Below are 24,731 nucleotides of genomic sequence, written 5' to 3'. Positions count from 1 at the left end.
CCTTTACAGAATGGACTTCTAAAAAAAATTTGTATAGTTAGAAGCACGTAAAACTTGTACACAAGGAGTTCAGTTCAGATTTTTATCAAATATTATTTAGTATTTAGATATTATTTAAAATTAAAGTGAATGTATAAGAGTTTTGTTTGGTATCCTTTATAAAAACATGAAAGTATCAAGAAGGCGGTTGGTCCTTTTACAAAGTGAAAATGCAGAAATCACGCGCAGCTGTAATTCTGGCTGGCCTAAATCTTCCTTATGCCCGCATTCCTGTATAGATGTCAGCACTGTTGTTTCGCTATAGTAGTCTGCTTTTATTTAATATTATCAACTGTATTCAGTTTTATTTCTTTTTATTTTATTTTATTTTTTTTTAATTCTTAAAGAAGAAATTAAACAAATATTCTGGTATGAAATGAAATATTCGCGTATTACTTACGTAATTAAATGCACTTGAAACTTTCAGCGTTAACTTAGTAATAAATGATTGGAGCTATTTTATTCAACACACCAGACTAAAAAGGCGATTAAAGACTAATAGACGATGTTATGAAGACTAACTGACAAACTTATTTTGTGTAAAAACATTGCTGAGACCCATATGGGGTCCTCCTTTTGATTAGGGGGTTTAGGGTTCTGCTAAGCATTCCAAACTTTATCAAATCCCAAAATCCTTCCAAAAAAAAAAAAAAATCAACCAATCCTCCTTTTATTACGGGTCTCTAATAAAATTCTACATACTTATCTAATTACATTTTCCCTTTATGGCCAATCTGATTAAATTCTACTATTAAATGTTATCACTACTCCTCATATCCAATCACCACAATAGCTCTTGTAGCTTTCAAAGCCTAACTTTATCCAATACATTCTTTGAAGCGCCGCCAGTGGCCTCGTTATTTTATAACTTCACTGAATTCCATGAAGTGCTACCCACTGGGTAACTTCTTCAAATCTCATTTATGTAATTTTTGCTTTCTAGTATCACAATTTGCTTGTTTTAAATTTACATTTTTGCAAATAAATAAATGGATTATTTTAAAAATAAGAAAAGAGGTCGTTTTTAAAAAAAATTGAAAAATTCAATGAGTAATTTAGTAGATAGATTAGACTAGTGCGGCCTCAAGGCCTACGCCACCGCGACCCTTTTGGATCTATTGTGGCTCCCCTCACTCTAAAGCTCATCCTCCAGACCCGTCCTTTTAATCAGACTCTCAATTCTGGAGAGCTATCCTTGGGGTAAAGCGCACAGGCCTTGGTTTTTCCTCCCCCGAAGAAGTAACATCCTTAGCCAAGACAAGCCCCATCGCACTGACACAACACGTGTAGCAGTGCCGTTTCCTCTTCTTCCTGACAGAACCTAAAGAGGCTAGCCATCTGCCAGGCGCCCATGCGATGCATGCGTTTTCTGAGCCTGCAGTGGCCAGCTAATAGGCCTACAATCAACAGATTAATTCTGCAGTCAGTCTCGGCGAATAGCCTCTAATAAACTCCTTCGCTTGTCTCTGCCCAGTCCTGGAGACCTATTCTGCACCTATAAGTTAATGGTCGCAGTCTTAACACACTTCGGAACCCCAAAACAGGGCTCCGGGCCAACGAAGTGTCCCGCTCACAGCCTTCCCGGGCCAATCAATCTGCCGCTTCGTTTCCCTTATGTCCTGAACGGCCAGGTCCAGAAAGACCTTATTTTGGTCACTAATTTCCTTCAGGGCACCCAAACAGTCCCGAATAAAGTAGTACGCCCGGTTGATTGATTTTAAGGGGGAAAAAACTTTACAGTGCTGCCCTCTGTTAGTAAAGGAAAAAAAGTAAAGTAAAGTAATGCCTATTTTTTGGAGGCGAGAGCTTGAAGTCCAACCACCTAATTAGGTGTCGTTAACGAAGGCGACTAACTTTACTGCGAAGTTCTCATATAATGTATCCATCAAATAACAACCAAGGCATAGACTATACCGCAATACATCTCAGCTTTGCAGGTCTAGCCCTATAAACCGCTCGACTACCTCTGTTAGTACTGAACTGAATATCAGGATATCATGTTTTTTGAATTACACTAGACAAATAAAACGTGTTATTTCCGCTTAAAACTAAAAAAAAAAAAAAATCGAAAAAATCTTTACGATAACAACACTTTCTCTTATAATAATGGTAGAGTAAGAGAAAGAGAAAGTAATTAATATAGAATTTATTGGAAAAATAATGTAGCTGAGCTTCTTTTATAGAAGTATGTAGATTAAGGTATTTTGAATTAAAAATTATGCTTTTTTTTTCCCCCCCTTAAAAACTTACTTTTAATGTTATTTACATTTTGGTACCTAGAAAAGGGATTGCTTAGATTATGATGGCAGAGAAATAGAAGTAAGCTAAATAGTTAAGGGACAAAAATAACTAATTAAATTAAAATCTATTTTGTTTTTCGAGTTAAAGTATTTTTTTGGGGGGCTTAATTCGATATAAAATTTTGTTTTGTGCTATGTATGTATGTATGTTCACTCTTCAGAACACAGAATAGATCGTTTTATACCTGGGTGTTCATTTTAAGACGGCTCAAATGCATTTCATGCTTAAACGGATAATCTGAGCAAAAAATGGTACAGGAAAAATGTTTTGCCCGTCACCTCTAGTTTCAGAATATGTGACTTGATTTTAGATTCCTGCCCGCATACGCGGCTGACGCGCCACTAAAAGTGAAGGTTTGCAGTTGACCCCCATTTTCATATACACAGTTTTAAAGAGTATAAAAAGTTATGAAAGAAACCGGAAACCGCAATGCGATATCATAAAAATTAAAGGTGCTAGGCCATTTCAAAATCTGGTATTTATTAATCATATTTAATTTTTTTTAACTTGTTATCAAAGAGAAAGAAGAGCACGCGATAGGCCATTTTTATGTATTTTTTCATCCCCTTTCTACTAAAAATATTACCAAGGCAGTAAAGCTAGTATTTTTCTTATTATCGAGAAATAAGTCGTTTTCCGAGTGATTTTTCTAAGAAAAATCAAATGTTAAGAGCTATAGATGTTCTCAAAGCATACACAAAATTGCTAAAAATTAAATTTTACATCTGTTACAAACAAGAAGGTTTAATAATTATTTAGTAATTTTTTAGGAGAGTTGCGTTTAATTACCAAAAAAATTGGAAACCTCCTGCCACATATTTAATAATGCATTTACTCAACTTGTGAAGCATGTACTGTGCCTCCAAAGGTGCCTCCTTAGATACAGAGAGCAGTTGATAACCTCCTGGCTAATCTAGCTTGCGAACCAAAGGAGGCACCTTTGAAGGCGCACTGTTTATGAAAATAGGGGTCAACTGCGAACCCTCACTTTTGGTCGCGCGTCTGCCACGTATGCGGGCAGGAATCTAAAATCAAGTCACATATTCTGAAAGTAGAGGTGACTGGGAACAAATTTTTCCTCTACCATTTTTCGCTCAGATTAATCGTTTAAACATGAAATGCATTTGAGCCGTCTTAAAATGAACACTCTGTATATATCAACTATGGGAATGTAAAAAAAACAAAAAAAAAACGGTAAGTTAGTTGTATTTATAGAACTAACTTTGTAAAAAACGTTACCTTTTTTGTGGGGGGGGGGGGGAATCGGTGAAGGGTTAAAAAAAAAAAGAGGTTATGTTTACTAAGAAAGCGTGTAATCTAAGGAAAAGTAGGGGGTACAACGAAGGGTGAACGACCTGAGTGGTAATAAATATGGAGGGTGGTGGTAGACTCGACGTTTCACTTGATATGAAAGTTGTAACCATACTTTGTGTGTATATATATGTATGTTTGTGTATAAATAAAACTGTCCTTGAACATCGCCAAGGAGTGCATTCTGTTTTTATATATATTAGATTGGACATTATATCTGGTATAAGTTCTAATAAATTTCTATTTGAATGGTGAATGACGTTTAGATAAAAAATGCAGGGAAAAAGAACGAATTGCGACAGTATCACATATGCTCTAAATATGCAGTTTGCAGGGAATATATAAGCTTTGAGAATGTTCTCTCATTTAAAAAAAAAAAAACAACACATTTTTTAGCTAATAGCATATTCGTACATGTACATAGTCTAGGAGGTGGGTGTTGGTCTAGTGGTCAAGATAATGGCTTTGTGAGTTGGAGGTCACCGGTTCGAATCCCGCGTATGAGACTACTTTTTATTTGTTGAAAAAAAAAAAAAATTGTTTATAGTAAACTGTGAGCTTCCGCCGTCCCCGTTCATGACAAGTAATTGGTAGTTAGACGTTAAGTCCCGCCTGAAAAAACAAAATTTGCGATTACTTTACTTTTACTTATACTTAAATATTCTGCACATAAGTTTGGGTCGACTGGTACAATCAATTACAATAAAAAATACAGGGGTCGACAACCCGCGGCTCGCGAGCCGCATGCGGCTCTTTTATCCAAATTTTGTGGCTCTTCAGACTGACCAAAACAAATTGTATATTTCAATTTTATTGAAACAAATGAAAATTTCATTTATTAAAGGTATTTTTTTAAAAAGAATTTTAAATGTGATAGGTTTGAAATTGAATAGAATTACGGGTATATTAAAGTACGTAATTATACAATACTTTCGATCAAAGACATGTTTAGTTATTATTTATTTGTTTATTTACTTTGCAATATGTAAAAATAAATATATAAAACATTTAAATATTATTGAATATCATGAAATAATAATTTGTGAATACAAACGCTCTACAGAGTTTTTTACACTATCATCCTTGCGGCTCTTGGTAAGATTTATTAAAATTATTTAAGGAGAAATGGCTCTCTACTTAAAATAGGTTGCCCGATCCCTGAGTTAGGATAATAATTTGCTGGGGAGAAATAAAACGATAGAAAAGGGGGTCATTTTGGTGACATCTGCAGTTTAGACATCTGGACGATGATAGAATAGAACAAGAGATGGGACGGGACCTATAACCCCACGGCACCGCAGCCAAAAGAGGCTTATTGTGTAGACGAACCTTCCCCCTACTAGTTCTTTTTTGCTCTACTATCTCCTTTGGTCTCAAAGAGCCAAAAGTTTTCATACCGCTCGATTGCGACACAATCGAACAACAGGCTACAGGTCGTTTCCTCTTCTACCTGACCTCAATCTGCACAACGGTTTCGTGCTAATAAGCCCCCCTACCTTGTACAGATGCTTCCTGAACCTACCATGGCCCGTGAATAGGCCTGTAATCAGAATGATCTGATTTCAACCCAAACACAGGGTTGGACGATGATAGTCATGATTAAATATGCTTTTAATGAAGTATATCTCGAGATTGGTTGTCAGAGGAAGTCTTGAGAGTTGTTAGACCAGATTTTTTTTTTTTTTGGAGGGAACAATTATTTAACCAAAAATATTTATTGTGAAAAAAGGATGGAACAAAGAGAGAGGAATGAAACAGGAATTTTTTTGGACAATAAATCAAAGAATGTACAGTTAGAAGAAGTGCTAGGAACGATTACGGTTTGAAAAGTAAACTTTTCATTTTGGAGCTTGGAGGAGGTTTAAGAAAAAAAGAGTTTGGAAAAATGGTGGACACTCCAAATATATAACCTCACCCTCCCTGGGGGTGGAGTCCTGCCCATCCCCTTCTGATTTGTGAATAAAGGAAGTAAAGGAAGGGATACAAGAAGGAACCTGCCTAATTAAATAAGGAAGAAAGAGAGGTGGTTTGAGGACCACGAGAAGGCAGTGACTTCTTATTTCCAGAAGGAGGTCAGTGAAGGCAAGCCACCAACTACGTGCTGACGGCCACGTGTTGAAGCGCGCATAACGGATCTGTCTTTCCCACCGTTAGCGAGTAAAAACTTTTATTTTATTATTTTCTTTCTTTCCACCATCATTGGACACCTCTTATTCTTCGCAGCTTCTCTGTACAATAACTTACTCTTAAGACTTTTGTCTTCCACAGAGGCACATACTCCATACTACTAAGAGAATGGTCTTTAGTATGCTGACTAGTCCCATGAATGCTAGAAAAAAATTAAGAAAAGTTTGGCGAGATGCAGCATTCCATCCATATGTAAATAACTTAGCTGAAATTTCTCTTGCAAAAAAAATTCTCTTAATCTTTCGTAATTAACTCATTTTGACCACTACTTGTCGCCCAGATTTATCAGCTCAGTCAAAACTCAACTAGCATTTTAGTGTGCCAACAATCCAATGAGCCTCTTTCTTACAAGGAAGAAATACTGTAAAGTTGAAGTTATTCCTAGAAACCAAAGACTAGCTAACATCAGGGTTTTTTGGAAGTAATTAAGAGAGGATAAACGCTTAATTTGGACAATCTGTTTTAACTACTCATATCCACTTGACTCTTCCAAAATCCTGAAACAAAGCGGCACCAATTTTGTGGTGCTATGACGCAAGAAAAGGCTTGCTGGAACTTAAAAAAAAAGTCAAGCTTCAGGACGCTGAATGATGAATCACAGAATCCAAGGCAAAAAAAAAGAGAGCTGAACACCAAGAATATACGAGTAGTTGGCTCTCAATTGCTTGACAGTATAATTTCTTCTTCTAATCAACACCATTAAGAAGTTGCAGTTACTAAAGTAATCGTAAAATATTTTAATTAAATGAAACATTATTGTTAGGAGGACATTGCAAAAATTAATTTGTTTAGAGCGAGAGAGAGAGTGAGGAGTTCTTAGGGAAGAAGTTGCTATCTGAGGGTGTAAAAGCAGGATAGAGGATAGGGGAAAAAAAGAGAAGGAGATAGGATGGTAATTGGATAGAAATGAAACAGTGGAAGTGGTGGGAGAGCCAAGTGACCTTGACATCGTCCGCGTTGAGTAGGGGGAAACCTCAGGTCGCTGACCCCCAACTCCAGTTGAAATAGAAAGTGATTCTACTTATCAGTATCGAGGCAAGATAGCGACATCTGGCTCTTCTATTCTCATGTGAATTCCGCAAATAAAAGGAAACAATAAACCTCTTCAGCCTCCAAAAATAAACATTGTGTCATTTAATTGTGAATTATTTATTGATAGTTTATAATTAGACTTCCTCAATTAAAAGCTAAAAACTTCTCACAATTTAAAGGTCATAAATTATTTGCTAATTTTAATTATTGTCACTTTAATTGTCCCAAAAAATAGAATCAAATTAGCCAATCCAAAAGAATTATAAGCTGAAGTGGGACATTGAAGCAAAGCTCGAAAGCTGGACAAAGGGGGTCCCAAAAATTTTGTGTTTTACTTGTACACGTCAGAAATAAATATCTATTTTTTCAGATTCTTTTCCATTTTTCAGATTAAGGAGGCGTGTTGATAAATTCCCAACTTGTATATTCATATTTTTGGATCCTGGCCAGCCATAAACCATATTTATTATGGCTGCTGTCATCACGAAGCCATAATTAATTATTCAAATTTTTGTCTTTTTTGAATATCTAATGCATGATTAATTCCCTGAAATAAATTCTCACATCAAATTTAGTTCTGTTTCTATGGTAATGGTGACGAATTTTCTACCATGATTTTTTTTATCTTAAACAGGGAAATACCTGTTTTTATTATGGGTTCCCGTTTGTGTGTCTGAGAAAATGGGGCTCCTATTTAAAGGTAGCTCAAAAATAAATATTCTCCAGGTGCTCAAGCTTTAAATCTCCTTTGAAACACCCCCAACTAAAAAATCATTTAAATGAAAATTACCCCCTTGAACTATTTCCATTTTTGTTTTAAATATCTGGTAATTGGTTATATAAATCTCACAAATACGAGATCTGCAACATTTATTTTGGTACAATTTTCCTGAAAATATTTTAAGAACACAAATGGAAGTAGTGAAGTGATAGGGTTTTCCTCTTGAAGGACATTGGTTAAAACCAAACACGGTAATCGAACGCTGATTTCTGAATTAAGTTTCATTACTTGCATTCGATCAGATTTTTTATAATATTATTCAATGCAATTCCTCGCACTTCGACTAGATTCGAAAAGCGCCCCTTTTTCATCGTCTAATTACATTTTAAAAGGATGTTTTTATTTCTTAATAATCCCTTAAATCACCAATAGGATGAAAAAATAAATGTCAGTTTCAGTCATGACAAACTATATTATGCCGAGCTTTCGACCTAGTGGACTAGATCATCTTCAGGGCTAATTTACAAAGTTTACAATGTTTTACATCATTGGTTGATAGGTCTTCTGTCTTGTCTGGTTTTTCCCCCTTTTTTTGGCATTGGCTTTCGCCATACAGCCAGCATCGTCTAGGTGCTTATCACTAGAATATCACTCTCCATTCTTACTTATAAATACATTCGCTTCACACATTCATCCCTCTACTGTATTCAACTGTTTACATAAACCTTACAACTAATGGATGGATCAGTACTCTATATTCCTGCCATCCTTATAGCTTAACCGAAATTAAAATCACCGTAATCCTTCTCTAATCATTTTCTTCCATTCATTCAAATCGGCTAGAACTTTTTAAATACATTCATATATCATTACTAGCTCTGCTACAGATTTAAGCACATAGATGTTGGTGGAGAATATTATGTCTTCGTAGCGAAATGGTGCATCTAAATACCTGTATATGTCGTCAAACATTCGTTTCCTTTCTACCACATAACGTGGACATATCCATTATTATATGTTTGAAATCCTCCTCCTTATTGCAATCTACGCAAAGAGGAGAGAGAGGACCTTTTTGTTGATCCTGTGAAGAAGATACGGATCCACACACAGCGTGGTTAGCTCCTCTCAGCCTGTTTATTGTCGTAACAACCCATTTATTCAGTGACATGGTTGTCTAGGTAACTGATCTGCAAGTCAAAGTCTGTTCATGAAATCTAATGATGAAAACAGTACATTGTAAATTAGTTCTGAAGATGATCTTAGTCCCTAGGTCGAAAGCTCGGCATAATAAAGTTTATCATGACTGAAACTGGCTGTTATTGTTTCATCCTGTTGAAACTATGATTCAGTCACCAAAAATAATGAACAGTAATTAAATCACCAAGTTCAGGAGCTTTTCTTATAGCTCACTGTTCAGTAAATGGACAACGTCGAACTATAACGAGAGAACACTGTACTAAGGCCGGATGTGTACTGGAAAAAAAAGCTCCAGGCGTCAATAACCTCAGATTTTGACGCGCCTTTAAAAATATATATATATATATTTATACACAATATATTGAAAACTATTCTCTCATAGTTATTAGATACAAGTAATATGCAAATCTAGAACTTACTATCAACCAAAAAATGACGTAATAAAATGGAAATAAATAAAACATCTCTCTCTCACTTCCCCTCCTCACTAACTCTCTCTCTCACTCACTATGAGGTTTTCTAGTTGTTGGGCAATATTAAAGATTATTTCTAGCGATATTTTGCCATATTTTTACACGATTATCAACATGTTGTAACTTGTTTATATATATAGCCATAATTACTATTTATAGTGAATGAATAGGAAAAAAAAGCGAAACTTGTATTTACAATAGTGTTTCGAATAAATAATAGTGTATTGTAAAGGAGGAAGATTGCATTATTTCTGTCGTTGAATTTTTAATCTTTATCTAAAAAAAAGAAATTATGAAAATGTCGTTTAGGTTGGCAGTGCTGGAGAATATCTTTAACTTTTTGTTGCCTTAGCTTGAATTTTTATTGTATACTTAACCTGTTTCGTACTTAATGTTATTGTCTCGTACAGAATAGGAAATGCAGTGCGAGATGGTAACGTAAAGTTCGAAATCGGTTAGGTAGAAAATTTGAGCTAAGGCAACAAAAAGCCAAAGATATTCTCCAGTACTGCCAACCTAATCACATTTTCACCATTTTTTTTATTTTTTAGATGAATATTAAAACATTCTTCGAGAGAAATTATGCAATCTTCCTCCATTTCAATACACTATTATTTATACGAAACACTATTGTAAATACAAATAAATAAAGTATCTTACCAACTGCGGAAATAAGCGCTGACATTACTGAGTGCTCACCTGAAACAAATAAAAAAATTTAACGCTGATTTATATAAAAACAGCTGTGATAATATCAAGATAACTCCCCCGATGAGCAGAATTAAGCAGTGAATTGGCTTTTCACGATTCAATTAAGATGCAATGGTGTATTTTGAACTGGGAATAACCGGATTCTTGGAGAAGTATTTCTAGATTAAAATGAAACTTAGTTGTTTACGTCATATTGATGACGAATGAGAAAAAGAGGGTAAAAAAAATCAAAAAATTGAATAAATGTAAAGTAAAGTAGTAAAGTAATCGCCTATTTTTTCAGGCGGGGCTTAACGTCCAACTACCAATTAGGTGTCGCGGACGGAGGCGACTAGCAAACATACTTTACTGTAAATTTCTTTTATTAACCATTAAATAAAATCCAAGGCCTAAGACCGGGGAAATCGAACCCACTAAACCAACAATACATCTCAGTTTTGCGGGTCTAGCTTATAACCTCCTAACATACTTTACTATAAATTTCTCATATTAACCATTAAATAAAATACAAGGCCAAGACCGGGAATCGAACCCACTAAACCAACAATACATCTTAGCGTTGCAGGTCTCGCCTATAACCGCTCGGCTACCGTGGCGCCTAAAATTGAATAAATGATGTACTAATCAAACCAACAGAATGCTGTTAAGTAGAAAACAATACGAAAATTCATCTGTTAGCGTTGAATAAACGCTAAATTTCGAAAAAATAATTGCTTAATTAAAAGGATAAGATGACAATACACCATAAAGACTAAATAGAAAATAAATAATCAAAACTTCTAGAAATAAGCAAATAAATAAAGTATATTTATAATATACTATATATTCAATAGAATAAATAATAAAAGATAGAATAACTAATAGAATAAAGAATACTTCATTTTACTAAATTCTATGTGTATATGTATATTTACAGAGTGTGGCGACCCGCACTAGTAGTGTATATAGCCCTGATCCTGGGGCCGAACATAAATACATAATAAATACAAATAGATTCAAGTGAACTCAGGTCAGAATATATTTACTTACAGAAATATACCTATCTATACATATATATACTTACTTGTTGACCGGCTAGCCCCAACATATATACATCTACTATGACCTATTCAAAACATTGTTCTTACTAAAATATATATTAGAGATTTCTTGTTTTATATTGCTTTTCATTTTAAATAAATAATTTAATTTAATAAATAGGAAATCAATTTGGTATTTGAATTAATACGCAATTGGTTTCAGCTAGACTTTTTTAAAGATTTTATACAACTTCTAAGTATTTGATTATTAAATTTCTAACCAAACTTCCAAGAAGAAAGAAAATCAATACACCAGAAGTACAATTTTAAAGAAAGGCTTTTCCTGTAATTTACTGTGAATTTGCCGAACAGATTCATTTGAAGCTGATCTAATGGCGTACTTAAACCTTAAATGTCAGTTTGGCTTTTAATTTTTTCTTAATTAATAGTTTGGATCAGAGGGAATGTGTCGCATCCCATCAACATTATTATTAAATTGATCTTTTTACTCTTTTTTAAATGCAATACTAAGTTACAATAACATTCAATTATATTCGTAAATTCCGGTAAGAAAAAGTCATGTGAGTGTTCATACGAGATTCTTTTCATGAAAAAGTAAAATGAAACTGCCGAATATCAGCAAAAACTATTCGAAAACCTACGAAAAATTTATTGAAAATTTAGAATCATTTTTTTCCCCCTAATATTTTGTAAGCATTATTTCTCAATATCTAAATAAGATTATTATCATTATTAAAATAAACCAAAAAAGTTAATAAAATATGAGAAACTAATAGAATATTTAGTAAAATAAGTGAAAAGTATTGAAGCGCCATTGTTAAAACAGTTGTGATCAGCCCATAACTGGTTTCTATTGGACTGGGCGTGGCTACACTAGAGGTGGGCATGACCCGCCCACCGTCTGCAACCGTACTGCCTTGTGATTGGCTACTGCTTTAAAATCAATGAAATAACTAATTTAAAATTTTTTTCTCCACATTTCTCCCATAGGTATTTGATAAACTATCGATTAAAGCAAGAAAAAAAAAATATCTGTAAAAGTACGATAAATAATATTTCTTTTGGAATAATATTTCCTCTTTTACGCAATTATCGTTAACAGAAACAAAAAACTTCAAAATTTGTTTCGTTTAATCAAGAAATAGATAATAGAGTAATAGGCATGAGAGCCGCCATTAAATAGGCTGTAAGCTAACTTTACACTCCATCCGGTGGAGAACTCTTGCGGCGATTTCTGTAAACATAAATGCAAATTCTACAACCACATTTAACCATGCTGACGACTCACTAGACTTGTATAGGACTATCTTACACTCTTGTTTAACCATGTTACTGACTCACTAGACTTGTATAGGACTATCTTATACTTATGTTAACCATGTTACTGACTCACTAGACTTATATAGGACTATCTTAATTTCATAATTAACCATGTTGATACTCACTAGACTCATACAGGTCCACAGTCATATTCAATTTATTTTTTACCGCATTATATGTAACCTATTTATTGCAAGGCACATCTCCATGTTGGTGAAGTAAGTAGTTTCAGCTACTTCTTTTTACTTTTGCTATTCCTGGAGGAACCTCGTTTTGTAGGATGTTTCTGGATTAGAAAGATTCCATATAAGGCTATATTGCTCAATTAATTTTTTGAGTACACAAGCATACATTACGGTAAATCTCATTTTAGGTTACAACTGAACCAATCTTTGGATTGACTTGCCACTTATAATACTAGGCAAATGCTACTTTGATGTAACGCTTCTTTTTCATCTTTTTGAATCGACTTGGTTATTCAATGCGGTTAGAGAGGATGTGTTTTATTCCTTATTTATGAGTGTTTTCCGTGAGCTATCAACACTTTGTAAGTAAAGGTAATTACTTTTTACTCCTTTAGTAAACTATCTATTATCGCTATTTGTTTTACTACTGATTTCAATGACAAACTTCTTATTGATCATGGTGTCCCTGTCACAAACAATAGCTCTTTAAAAATAATTTAATTTTCATCTTAATATTTTATTTATGGTTAAAAATTTTAATGGATTAAATTATTTATTTATTTTTTTAATTTGTTTATTTATTTTGCAACTGTATCCTGGTACAATAAGCAAAAGTGATGAGAGATAAGGTATGGCGCAAATACACATGCACGCGTATATATGTGTGTACATACATACACGTGCATATGGATGTGCGCCAAGAAGTGTGAGTGGAGTGAACGACGACCATCTAGTGATGGAAGCCGTTAGTTCGCCAGATTGGCACGCTTACACAGCAACCATCCTAGGAGATCGGCGTTAAATGTTGGGATGATCGTGTGGCCACCGCCGCTTCAGTCTGCGCTGCGGATTTGTAGGAAGTAGTATACATGTTATGAATCAGAGGGTTGTAATGATTGCGTAGATTTGAGTGGAGTTTTGTGTAACGAGATTGGGCTATTTCCAGAAACGAGAGGAATATTTAGATCAGAGTGTATAGTATGATTGGAGACGTAGAAGGGAGCGTTAACTATTGTTCTTAGAATTTTTGATTGTAAGGTCTGAAGTTGGTTGATGTTCGATTTTGGTTCAGAGTTGGTAGAGTCCATATTGGGGCAAGTAGAGCGGTATATACGAGGGTCGTTTGAAAAGTCCGTGCAAAAATAAAAACTACTTAATTTTTTGGGGTAAACCTTTTTTATTTTTCAACATAGTCTCCTTTTAGGCTTATACACTTCGTCCAACGCTGCTCTAGTTTGTTGATCCCTTCCGAATAATAGGATTTGTCCAAGACTGAAAAATAGCCATTCGTTTCTGCAATCACCTCCTCGTTTGAATAAAATCTTTTTCCCGCCAGCCATTTCTTCATATTGGGGAACAAATAGTAGTCCGAGGGAGCCAAGTCTGGAGAATAGGGGGGATGTGAAACGAGTTGGAACCCTATTTCCATTAATTTTGCGACCACAACTGCTGAGGTGTGAGCTGGTGCGTTGTCGTGATGGAAAAGGACTTTTTTGTGGGCCAATCGTGGGCGTTTTTCTTGCAGCTCGGTTTTCAAACGGTCCAATAACGATGAATAATATGCACCTGTAATAGTTTTACCCTTTTCCAGATAGTCGATGAGGATTATTCCTTGCGAATCCCAAAAGACAGTCGCCATAATCTTACCGGCCGAAGGAACGGTCTTCGCCTTTTTTGGCGCATATTCCCCCTTGGTAACTCATTGTTTAGATTGTTCTTTGGTCTCAGGAGTGTATTGATGTATCCATGTTTCATCCACAGTGACGAAACGACGCTTAAAGTCCTGCGGATTCTTCTGGAAAAGCTGCAAACCGTCCTTGCAACACTTCACACGATTTCGTTTTTGGTCAAGCGTGAGCAATCGCGGCACCCATCTTGCGGATAGCTTTGTCATGTCCAAATGTTGATGCAAAATATTATGTACCCGTTCATTCGAGATGCCCAAAGCACTAGCAATCTCACGCACCTTCACTCTTCTATCATCCATCACCCTATCATGGATTTTATCAATGATTTCTGGAGTAGTAACCTCAACAGGGCGTCCAGAACGTTCAGCGTCACTTGTGCTCATACGGCCACTCCGAAAATTTTGAAACCACTTATAAACTGTTCTAATCGAAGGTGCAGAGTCACCATAATGTTTATCAAGCTTCTCCTGAGGCGTTTTGCCTTTCATAAAGTAGTGTTTAATCAACACACGAAATTCTTTTTCGTCAATTTTTTGAAAATCACTCGACTTCCTCGATTCAAACGAATGCCAAACACAAAGAAATAGACCGATCTGGCTGAAACTTGGTGTGTGTTCTTCCAAGAGATGCTACTAACTAAACATAACCTCGTTACGCGCCAGTGGTGCTATCTCTCTGACTTTGCACGGACTTTTCAAACGACCCTCGTAGTGTTTGTTTGTTTGTCAGGGTCAGTTTTGATCGTTTGTCGAGTAGTCTTTTCAACATTTTGTACCTCAGATTGAGGTCAGTTCGTTTGTGTCTCGTGTGAGGGTTCCATGTTAGTCGTTTGTCAAGATGTAGTCCGAGATATCGTACTTGGTTGGTAATTGGTATAGAAGTATTGTGGAAGGAGAGAGGAGGGAGAGTTTTCTTGTTAAGAGTGAATACTATGTATTTAGATTTCAATTCATACACACTCTTGCAGCCAAGGCTAGAGAAGATTTAGGTGTGATTGGAGTTTGATGATAATCCCACAGCAGAAGTTCCACTTTACTGAATATATGTTCCGTTTAGACCAATAACTTTTGCCAGGAAATGGGTCGTCAATCAGGTGAGGGGGGAGTGATTAGGCAAAATGTTTAGATTATGGCAGAATAAGAAACAAGTTTAAACATGTTTGGACACATAACTCAGAATGTAGGCGGCGTTCAACATAAATCTGATTTATTACCATTCGGTCGATTATTTACAAAAGAATGTTTATGGAAAGAGATTGGTTCAAAGAAATTTTTGTTTTATTCTTTAGACAAAGATATCTGAAGAAGAGTTTTACAAGATATTTGGCGGCAGTTGGCTCTTTCCTGCTCCTCCTCCCGCCCATCTCGGATATCTCTTTCCCCCCTCTCTGCATAATGTATGCATACATTACTAGCAGTATGAGCATAATGTATGCAGAATAAATCAAGAGGTCAAATCCTATACAAATGTACCGTTATGTATTCACAAATATTATTCCACTCACTGCCATATCATCAGTATACCTTTGGCGACATTTGTCTTCTTCTTTTCTGGTCTATTTCCTTTTTTTTTATCCCAATAGATTATCGCTGTGACAGTTCAAAGTTCAATGTTAGTATGAATGTATTCATTTGGATAATTTATTTTTAGTTAGTTATTTATTTATTTTTTAATATTAGACTTTAAAGAGAGGGAAGGTATTAGCTGTGCGGTTATTGGATTCCCACGCAGAGCTCCTGGGTTCGAATCCAGCTGCTGACCCATAGATTTTTCTCTTCCTAGGAGCTTCTTACAGCTCACTGTCTGGTGATGGCCAGTGTTGTCTGTAACAACAGCTAACACTGTCCTGCAGCCGGCAGTGCACTGAAAAAAGCTCCGGGCACCAATAACCTCAGATGTTGATGCACCTTAAATCATCAAAAAAATAAAATTAAACTTTAAAAATGAAAAATTAATTTGATGTTCAGGTAACTATTCGAAAAAATTATTTGCGTTGCTTCGAAGGTTTAACATTTCTTTTGCTTTAAAACTAAATATTTTTTTTTCAGTAAAGTAGTAAACTAAAAGTAATCGCCTATTTTTGAAGGCAAAGCTTTACGTCCAACTACCAATTAGGTGTCGTAGACGAAGGCGATTAGCAAACATACTTTCCTGTAAATTTCTTTTATTAACCTCTAAATAAAATCCAATGCCTCTGGACCGGGGAATCGAACCCACTAAACCAACAATACATCTTAGCTTTGCGGGTCTAGCCTATAACCGCGCTCGGCTACTGTGGTACCTTATAACTAGTATTCAATTTCACTATTAAATTGTTAATAACCATTGACCCAAATTATCGCAAGATTTGACCAATCTTGGCTAGCTCTTCCCATAGTTCAGTATCATGTCCTGATCTAGGTAATGTCAGAAACCGAAAAGATGCTGCAGTTAAGTAGGAATTAGATTTAGTGCAGATTTTTTAATAAGGCACCGACAGATTCAAGAACAAAAATCTTGAGCGAATAACTAGACTCGAAACAAGAGAAACTGTGCGCGTGAACGTTGCACTTAATGTTGCACATTATGCAGCTTACAGTAAACAGTTTTAAAGAGTTACGATTATGAAAGGAGTGGTTCATAAACAAATCGAAATCTACTGCGTCCTAACAAGGTTTATTGTGGCTCCACATGGTTTTTAAATTAGTGAATGTTAAATTGTAAATCTGTAGTGAGTGGGCACTCTGTAGTGCATTTCAAATAAAGAACAAGTTAATTTAAATCAACAAACTGCCCAGAATTTCTGTGGGAATTATGGAACAGCTTTTGGCTAATGAGATGGTCAATGTCCGGTTTAGTTATAGTGCTTTGCCTTTCTTCCTACTTCTGGCTGTTATTTTACACTGTTTTCCGGAGCCATGACGCGTGCATCCCGCGTCATCGGAAGTAGTACTGTACATGAGCGACGCAGCGCTTTGCGGCACCGCCACATATAGGGCTCCTATCTCACTGACCACCAATGAAGGAGATGCCCCGTTCCGGAAGTGCGGCGGGGGCCGGATAAATGCCCTCAGAGGGCCGCATGTGGCCCGCGGGCCGGAGTTTGGGGACCCCTGAGCCAGAGTTTGCCTGTGGGTTCGCTAAACCCAAGTAGTGGCACACATCAAACTACCTCTGCAGCTTCTACGTTTATAAAGTCTCGCCTCTAACCGCTTGGCTACCGTGGCGCCTATTTTATATATGTATATATACGAGTATTTATTCGACTTTTTTTTTTTTTTACATTTGTACGTAAGTTGGGTGGATACTGCATAAGAAGTTACAGTTAGCTTTACCAATTAAAGGAAACGTCTTTATATATAAAAGATAAAAGTCTGTCATTAACAGATCGGAAGTACAGAGTATACTAAGCACGTTCAACACTCTAGTATTGCGTTATGTGTTAAGACGCTGCTGCAGTAAACGTTTGCTATATTCACAGTGACTATCAGAGTTAATATATGTAAGGAAGGGAGTTTTGATTGGTGCCAGGAGGATTGGTGACTGTCTGGTCAGTGAATGTATCGGTATACAGAGAGAGATATGATCACGGAAGTTTCCATCCAGTGCTCATTATACCGGATATATGCTTAGTATAAATACAGAACATACTATATATTATAAATATAGGACACGAAGTTCTGTGGGGACCTACTTTCTCTTGGTTTGATTTAACCTTCTTTACTAATTTAAATTCATTTAGTAAGGCAATTTATTTAAATATTATTCAGAGAACATTATATTGCTTAGTTTTTTATTTTCAATTATCTATTTGGTAATTATAGAATGTTTTTTTTATCCTTGCTTATATTAAAACTGTCCGGTAGGACAGTTGTATAAGGGTTGATCGTCAAAAAATGCACGAAAAAGCTGTAACGTTGAAAAACACCCAACTTTGACAATTTTTTTTCTCTTTTGACGTGAATACGTCTTTAAATTTGCTATCATATGGAGGCAATCCAAAAAACCTAATGATAACAAAATCGGGGGATACAGTTTGGCATTATAGTTTCGAATCTATCGTCTACATCCAAAATTAAATTAGACCACTGAATAGCTAAAGGATCAAAGAATGCATTACGATAAACAAGGACTGTGACACATGGCGCGCGGTGGAGGGGGAAGCGCCACCATTTTGAGATCATTTTGCTGCGTATCGAGATTTGCAATTAGTATAACTTTTGACTCGGAGAAGCTACGATGTTCGTTTAAGTTTTAATCGTCAGCAGTCGTCACAATCTATCGATTGTATATAAAACACTAGTGTAAAATAGTGATAGTAAATAAAATAAAGGTTAGAATAAAAAAATATTATCAAAAATATATAATGTTGGCCTTTGCGCGTCGAAAAGCCAAAACCAAATACCAAGAGATCGTATACGGTTGGAAAGGGTTTCTCAAGAACAATCGAATGGTAATAATAAAACAACATATGACCGAGTCAAGCTGTGCCCGGGAACGTAAAAGAATGAATACGGCCGAGCGGATCAACGACGGTGTCGCAGTACATCTGCAGCTGGGGCGGTTGAAATTTAGCAAGTGGATGATGAAATCGCTTCTGGCAACGACAACAGACTGTATAGGCATAGATTGTGTTCGATCGTCGATTTGTTTCCTTGATTTCATCCTAAATACATAAATAAAAATATTTTATATAAAAAATGTAACCCGTTACGTTAACGTATTCACGTACAACACACGGCCGTGTCCATAACACAGCCACACGTTTTTTCTTAAAAATTCCCAAATTTTCTTTAAAATATGGGAAAATCCTCCTTTTTAACTGTAATTTTTTTGCAACAAACTTTATTAAAAAATAAATTGAATGCAAATACTGTTATTTCTCTACTATGTAAAGCAATGCAACATTGGATTATTCTTCTTAATGTGATACAAGGAATCAAAGTCGCTCAATTCAGACCAAAGAGATATAATTTCTCTCTAATCAAATCAAATCTTGGTACAGCCTCCGGAATCTTATTATACAAAACCATTTACTCCTTTTTTTTTTCCTACATTGCACCCTCCATTTTTGGGCTTTTATGTTCTTATGGAACTTACGAGGGTCGTTTGAAAAGTCCGTCCAAAAATAAAAACTACTTAATTTTTTGGGGTAAACCTTTTTTATTTTTCAACATAGTCTCCTTTTAGGCTTATACACTTCGTCCAACGCTGCTCTAGTTTGTTGATCCCTTCCGAATAATAGGATTTGTCCAAGTCTGAAAAATAGCCATTCGTTTCTGCAATCACCTCCTCGTTTGAATAAAATCTTTTTCCCGCCAGCCATTTCTTCATATTGGGGAACAAATAGTAGTCCGAGGGAGCCAAGTCTGGAGAATAGGGGGGATGGGAAACGAGTTGGAACCCTATTTCCATTAATTTTGCGACCACAACTGCTGAGGTGTGAGCTGGTGCGTTGTCGTGACGGAAAAGGACTTTTTTGTGGGCCAATCGTGGGCGTTTTTCTTGCAGCTCGGTTTTCAAACGGTCCAATAACGATGAATAATATGCACCTGTAATAGTTTTACCCTTTTCCAGATAGTCCATGAGGATTATTCCTTGCGAATCCCAAAAGACAGTCGCCATAATCTTACCGGCCGAAGGAACGGTCTTCGCCTTTTTTGGCGCAGATTCCCCCTTGGTAACCCATTGTTTAGATTGTTCTTTGGTCTCAGGAGTGTAGTGATGTATCCATGTTCATCCACAGTGACGAAACGACGCTTAAAGTCCTGCGGATTCTTCTGGAACAGCTGCAAACCGTCCTTGCAACACTTCACACGATTTCGTTTTTGGTCAAGCGTGGGCAATCGCGGCACCCATCTTGCGGATAGCTTTGTCATGTCCAAATGTTGATGCAAAATATTATGTACCCGTTCATTCGAGATGCCCACAGCACTAGCAATCTCACGCACCTTCACTCTTCTGTCATCCATCACCATATCATGGATTCTATCAATGATTTCTGGAGTAGTAACCTCAACAGGGCGTCCAGAACAGGGGTCACTTGTGCCCATATGGCCACTCCGAAAATTTTGAAACCACTTATAAACTGTTCTAATCGAAGGTGCAGAGTCACCATAATGTTTATCAAGCTTCTCTTTAGTCTCCTCAGGCGTTTTGCCTTTCATAAAGTAGTGTTTAATCAACACACGAAATTCTTTTTCGTCCATTTTTTGAAAATCACTCGACTTCCTCGATTCAAACGAATGCCAAACACAAAGAAATAGACCGATCTGGCTGAAACTTGGTGTGTGTTCTTCCAAGAGATGCTACTAACTAAACATAACCTCGATACGCCCCAGTAATGCTATCTCTCTGACTTTGCACGGACTTTTCAAACGACCCTCGTATTTGTCGAAACGTTGGCAAAAGAGACGAGTTGTTTTATTTGACCGATTCCTCGCAAATCTTCCATCCTAAGTATATTTTACTGTTACGAACTGTTTACTGAAGTAAGAGAAGTTTGCTTGAGTTTATTATTATTTTTGTTTAATAATCGAAGTATTATCTCGAGTTTTAGCTCAAAAAAAATAAATGATAAAATAAAATAGCAATCGAACAGGTTTAGATAATAATTATTGACCGACAAGTTTTTTTTATCGACAGTATTGTAATATGACAAGTGAATCGATAATGCACATCGAATTCATTATTTTCATTTCTATTGCGACAATTTTAAATCATACTCTCCCTCTCTGTCACATAAAAAATAAATAAATAAATAAAAAGCTACCTGTAGCTCGCTTATAAATGGTGCATTTTAAGCTTATAAAGGTAAAAAATAATAAATAAAAAAATATATTATTAAAAAATTGTGGTAAGCTTCTTTTTGATTCAATAAAAATAAATTTAATAAATTATTTCTCTTTTACTTTATTTTTTTCTAGAAATTTAAATATGCACTTTATTTAATTGAATGAAAATTACTACAAGAAGTTTGGTGAATAATTCATTTCGACAACTCGGTGTGTATGCACGCGATGTTGTTGTGTTTATTTTTAATGTTATAAATGTAAAGTGCAAGGTTAACTGCAAAAGGGTTAACGATCTTTTGGCATTTTTTCTTTACTCTTTTGTATGATTATTCGTGGGATGATTATTCTTCCATTACACTTACTAGAGTAAGAGTATTAACTGTGATTATTAATAATGAATATTTGCAGATTTATGTAAATAATGAATTATCGGAGCTGATTTTTTACAGGTTAGGGCTTAAGTTAATGTTGCCTAAAATAGTAATTTATTGGAATAAATTAAGTAACTGCTTTAAGAGAGGAAAAACTAGATATTTGGAGACTAAGCCCTCCCCCCCCAAATTGGCTGAATTTTTTACACCAACTTATTACTTATTCTCAAAGGTGACGCTAACATTAAATTTGAAATTTCTGTAAATTTCCGTTTATTAAAACCATTAACCTGTTAAATGAGTTTGACGTGTATACAAGTCAAACCAAATCTCTACTACGGTGTGTTCGAAGTTACTCCGCCCACGAATTATTACATATTGGAAGCTGTTGGCTACATTTCTTACTGATAGAAATTCATTTTTTTGAGAAACAGGTAAAAATGGTCCAATTTCCACAATTATGGGTTAAATCTTTTTAATTTTTTAATTTAATTTTTCTTATTGGCTAAGTCGTGCTGATGTTGCTTATCTCAGTTAAAATTGTGCAAGTCTTGTTGTATAATGATCTTAAGTTCTTTTCCAGTCTAATTTCTAGTATTATGCTAAAAAAATTTTGACTTCCTTCCTCTTTCTGTAGTAAGTAAAAGTAACTCATTATACAGAAACTGAACAATGTGTCGGCTTTTTACTTGAACCAGTTAAGCGTGTTTGACGTTTATAAACGTCAAACCAAATCTCTATTACGATGCCGTTCGACGTGTATACCTCGTTGTGAAAACTATAAAATTGCCCTTTAACTATAAAAACTCGAAATTCTAATAAAATACAATAAGAATATTATTTGGTGGGATGTTTCCTTTATCTTACCCAATAGAACTGCGGTAGGAGTCAGCCAAATGATAAGTGGTTGGTACATGTTTGGTCTCAGCATTAGAGATTGGGGAATTAAGCACACAAATAGAAGCTCACAAACCCTTGTGCAATGCCCGTTTTTTTTTCCTCTTAGATAGAGAGATTCAGGACCTCAGTACGAGCATGATGTTCATTTTGCGCAGAATTCAAAAAGCTCTTTTCTTCCTTTGTAAAAGCTCTTTTGCGTCCCTAGTTAACTATAGAGCAATGCATACTTGAAGCGGTGCAAGATTTTTGAATGAGCACCGAAAGTGCTCTGGTAATCTCCAAGCCCCAGAGAGTGATTGCAGAAAACGTCGCTTGCAGTGACTATTATGACTATTGTAAACTTTTGGTTGTTTTTGCCCTGCTGCGTTCGACGTGTATACAAAACGTCATTGTCTGATTTTGATTTCGCACACTGCGGGGAAAGGGGAGGTTTTTAAAACTAAATTCCACGCTTAACTGGTTTACGGAACATTAAATTTGAAATTTCTGTTAATTTCCGTTTATTAAATCATTAGGGATGACGAAATAAATAAATAAAATACGTTTAGTGCAAATATTTTACGTCCTTAATTAAGTTGTGGTTTGGACCAGTATGCCTAAAAGACTACGCCAAACCAATATTTAGGTTTAAAAAAATGAGAAAGAATAGAGAGGAGATTGGAGGGGAAAGAACAAAAAAAACCTTGACCTTGAGATAAGGATCCCTCTTTAGTGGGCCTCCCCCTCTCCTCATCCCAAAAAAAGGTTTAATCGAGCGAGTTAATAGGTGATAAATTAGCAAATGGTGTGCTTGTGTGCGTGTATAAATATGGTAACTGATAATGTCACTTGTTATAATAAAAAGAAGTTAGGGCACTTTTTCGGCTAAATAAAATAAGAAAAAGAAAAAGCAGAAATTTATGGGCGGACGTATATAAAGGTTATAGATGTGAGTGGCTGGACTTTTTTTTGGGGGGGGGGCACTGACCGATAAAATGATTCAATGGTTGGGTGACCAACCATTCTCGTAGGCTCTGTAAGTACATTCTTGTTCGATAGGGGTTAGCTAGTGTAGAGGTCACGGGCGTCATACATCCTCCAAGCTCTGGATATTCCCGGCAGTCACGGCAACGTATTCCTTTTACCGCCTCCACACGCCCCTGGCACGCACCTATTTCAACGGCCTCCAAGGCCGGCCTTCGCTAACATCAAGAGGTCTTTCAACTTTCGTTTTTTTTTTTTTTTTATCTTTGTTACCAGAAAAATCCTTTTTTCTTATCTTCTTTTGCATCTTCTTTTATTGTATCCTTTATATTTCTCCTAAATATTACGTATTTCAAAAAAATAGATATTTACAATGTGATCTTTAAAAGTTTTATTGTGTTTAAACTAGCCTGGCAATTTTCAGTGAAATTAAAAAAAAAAAAAAAAAATGGTAAGATTGCCATTGTCTTTCGTTATCCCTTGCTTCGTCAAGGGTAGTGGTGAAAAGAGATAGCTGACTCTCAGGAATTCCCAGTTCAACTTAGGACTAAGACATGGGATCCCACTTTTCCTGGTTCTCAGATAATTTCCTTTTAAAACCCAAAATACACTGTAGGTTTATTAATTTCACGTAATAAACTTCTTCTTTTTTTTTTACTGGATGTCCCATTAAGCAGAGTTCTAATTTATGGATGATGCTAGACTCTCCTTTGTCCCTGTCGTACGGGAAATTACTGGATGTCCCATTAAGCAGAGTTCTAATTTAGGGATGATGCTAGACTCTTCTTTATCCCTGTCGTAGGAAAATTACTGGATGTCCCATTAAGCAGAGTTCTAATTTAGGGATGATGCTAGACTCTCCTTTGTCCCTGTCGTACGGGAAATTACTGGATGTCCCATTAAGCAGAGTTCTAATTTAGGGATGATGCTAGACTCTCCTTTGTCCCTGTCGTACGGGAAATTACTGGATGTCCCATTAAGCAGAGTTCTAATTTAGGGATGATGCTAGACTCTTCTTTATCCCTGTCGTAGGGAAATTACTGGATGTCCCATTAAGCAGAGTTCTAATTTAGGGATGATGCTAGACTCTCCTTTGTCCCTGTCGTACGGGAAATTACTGGATGTCCCATTAAGCAGAGTTCTAATTTAGGGATGATGCTAGACTCTCCTTTGTCCCTGTCGTACGGGAAATTACTGGATGTCCCATTAAGCAGAGTTCTAATTTAGGGATGATGCTAGACTCTCCTTTGTCCCTGTCGTACGGGAAATTACTGGATGTCCCATTAAGCAGAGTTCTAATTTAGGGATGATGCTAGACTCTTCTTTATCCCTGTCGTAGGGAAATTACTGGATGTCCCATTAAGCAGAGTTCTAATTTAGGGATGATGCTAGACTCTCCTTTGTTCCTGTCGTACGGGAAATTACTGGATGTCCCAAGTATGTTAGGCGGTTATAGGCTAGACCCGCAATGCGAAGATGTATTGTTGGTTTAGTGGGTTCGATTCCCTCGGTCTAGGCC

General features: G+C 36.0%; 2 protein-coding genes across 4 annotated transcripts in view; one reads left to right on the top strand and one right to left on the bottom strand.

Moving 5' to 3' along the window:
- LOC141458393 (uncharacterized) overlaps positions 1–24,731 on the top strand; it is a 311,203-nt gene that overhangs the window by 90,155 nt on the left and 196,317 nt on the right. The window lies entirely within an intron of this gene.
- E23 (ABC transporter G family member E23) overlaps positions 1–24,731 on the bottom strand; it is a 306,543-nt gene that overhangs the window by 103,900 nt on the left and 177,912 nt on the right. Inside the window, exon 1 of one of the 2 annotated variants that reach the window (XM_074136303.1) lies at positions 9,922–9,966. The exons of the other annotated variant lie outside the window; for it this stretch is intronic. The gene's annotated coding sequence lies outside the window, so the exon portion shown is untranslated. Of the gene's footprint in view, positions 1–9,921; positions 9,967–24,731 lie in introns of those variants that run through there. 2 annotated transcript variants of the gene reach the window in all.

The sequence above is a fragment of the Rhodnius prolixus genome, unplaced genomic scaffold (assembly GCF_049639745.1).
Source record: "Rhodnius prolixus isolate KJV_2025 unplaced genomic scaffold, Rpr scaffold_5, whole genome shotgun sequence".
Classification (NCBI taxonomy): domain Eukaryota; kingdom Metazoa; phylum Arthropoda; class Insecta; order Hemiptera; family Reduviidae; genus Rhodnius; species Rhodnius prolixus.
This window is presented reverse-complemented; position numbering and strand designations above follow the sequence as displayed.